Raw genomic sequence first — 2,148 nt, forward strand, 5'->3', positions numbered from 1 at the left:
GCTGACATATGCATGCTGAGTGCTTTGGGCAAAGCATGTGTTACCTTCCTGCTCCTCCAACGCTGGGAGGGCCTGTGTCCTCATCCTCCACGGAAAGCTGCCAAAATGAGCCCAAGAAGCAAGCAAACTGGCATCAAGCCTGTAACCCAGCCGGGTGCTGGTGCACATCTGTACTCCCAGCACTCCGGGGGGCGGGGGGGGGGGGCAGAGACAAGCAGATCTCAGTTCAAGGCTAGCCTGGTCTACAGAGCCAGTTCCCGGAAAGCCAGGGCTATACAAACTCAAAAACAAACACAAACCTGTAATTCCAGCACTGGAGAGGAGACTAGAGTATTAGAATTCAAGGTCATCTTCAGCTACAAGGTGAAAGCCCCCAGTCGATATAAAAATATGAGACCCTGTGTTAAATAAATAAATAAATAAATAAATAAATAAATAAGGGGCTGGAGAGATGACTCAGCAGGTAAGAGCAGAGCACTGGCTGCTCTTCCAGAGGACCAGGGTTCAGTTCCCAGAGCCCATATAAGTAGTTCACAACCATCTTTAACTCCAGCTCAGTAGAATTCGGTGCTTTCTCCTGATCTCTGCAGGCACCACACATGCACACATGCAAGGGATACATACAAATATACCCGAACAAAACACCGATGATAATGATGATGGTGGTGATGATGATTTAATACCAATACTTGAGAGGCAGAACTCACAAAAGGTCTCGGAGAGTTCGAGGTCAGCCACAGCTACACAAAGAAACCTGGTCTGGAAAAAAAAAAAAATCAATAACTAGATTCACAAAACGCTATGGTTCCTAAATACATTTTCATCTTTTTCTATTTTTTTTAAACTCCTATTATAATGTAGCCCAACCTGGCCTCAAATTCCCAGCAATCCTCCTGCCTCTGCCCTGTAGACCAAACTGTCCCTACTGAAGGCATACACCTGGCCTTAAGGGTTTTGTTTGTTTGCTTTTAATTTTCCTACTTTATATTTCATTTTGAGGCAGGGTCTCTAGCTAACCTGGAACTGTGTAGACCAGGCTGTTCTCAAACCCATTCATCTATATTACAAAAAAATTGCTGTGAAAACTTCGCCAGTGCCTTCCAGATTCAGCCAGGAGGCAGATCTGTTTGACTTTCAGTTCCCATCTGTGGTGCGTGGGGCAAACCGTCTTGGCCTGTACGCCCCTGGGAACCCGGCTGAGTCCTATTCTTCTCTAGACTCGGGCTCAGGCCAGATTCCCCAAGCCTCTGCAGCGGATGATTATACAAGGAGGCCCAATCCACCCTAACAAAGGCAGTGGGGCTGGGGGGTGTGGCCACGGGCGGCGCGTGCACACGGCGGGGATGCCGATGAATGTAGATGAATGTAGAAGAGGCGTGGTACCCAGCACCCCTGCAGCTCTCTGCGTGCCCTCTCTCTAGGTCTTTCTGCCTAGGTTAGCTTCCTGGCCTAGGAGTCCCGTTGTCCTTCCTCCCCTACTCTCCGTGCCCTCTGGTTTCGCTTTCGTTCTTTCGGTCCTCCACCCCTATCCCCAGTCCTCGGCTCGGCTCGGGCTGAGTCATCGCTCTCCAGCCCCAGAGAGCGGCTAGCAGAGCATCAGAAATTCAGCGGGGGCTCAGTCAAAGCATTGTCCTGGGGCTGGCCATCGCCCGGACTCGCCCCTGCTAAGGCTGCTTTAATATGTTCTCTGGAAGATCTCCTACGCAGGATGGATCTACCAGAGTGCAACGGAACGTGAGCGGTTGTCCAGGACAGGCATTGCACCTAGGAAGCTCATGGACACATACGGTCTGCACCTCATCTTTGCCCCATACAGTGTGTGACCAGTTGCTAGTATTAACACAACATATATTTAGTAGAGAAAATTACATTCCCAATTCCAATAAAGATAGCCTGTTTTTAGTTTCGCTCCGCACCCCCTGGAGTGGGGGGCGTGTTCACTTCCCAAGTGCTGGGATTACAGGACTGTGCCATCTCATGCGGGCTGCCTCCTTTCCTATATAAATTGAAGACAAACATGGGTGGCAGAAATTGATAAGGGGAGGTGCAGTGAGCGCCAATTGTGAAATAGTTTGGTTCCATAATTAACCTAGAGGACAGAACAGTTTCAGATGTATTTCTAGAAGAGGGCAGGGAGCCAGCACGAGG

The 2,148-nt window shown here is 49.5% G+C and overlaps 1 long non-coding RNA gene across 1 annotated transcript; it reads right to left on the reverse strand.

Moving 5' to 3' along the window:
- Positions 1 to 320: 320 nt before the first annotated feature.
- Positions 321 to 1,479, reverse strand: LOC115032576. The gene is made up of 3 exons (XR_003838221.1): positions 1,018 to 1,479; positions 708 to 759; positions 321 to 398 (listed from the first exon to the last, which is right to left on the reverse strand). It is a non-coding gene; the product is annotated as an uncharacterized LOC115032576 (long non-coding RNA).
- Positions 1,480 to 2,148: the final 669 nt, after the last annotated feature.

Source organism: Mus caroli, chromosome 11 (genome assembly GCF_900094665.2).
Source record: "Mus caroli chromosome 11, CAROLI_EIJ_v1.1, whole genome shotgun sequence".
In the NCBI taxonomy this organism is placed as follows: Eukaryota; Metazoa; Chordata; class Mammalia; order Rodentia; family Muridae; genus Mus; species Mus caroli.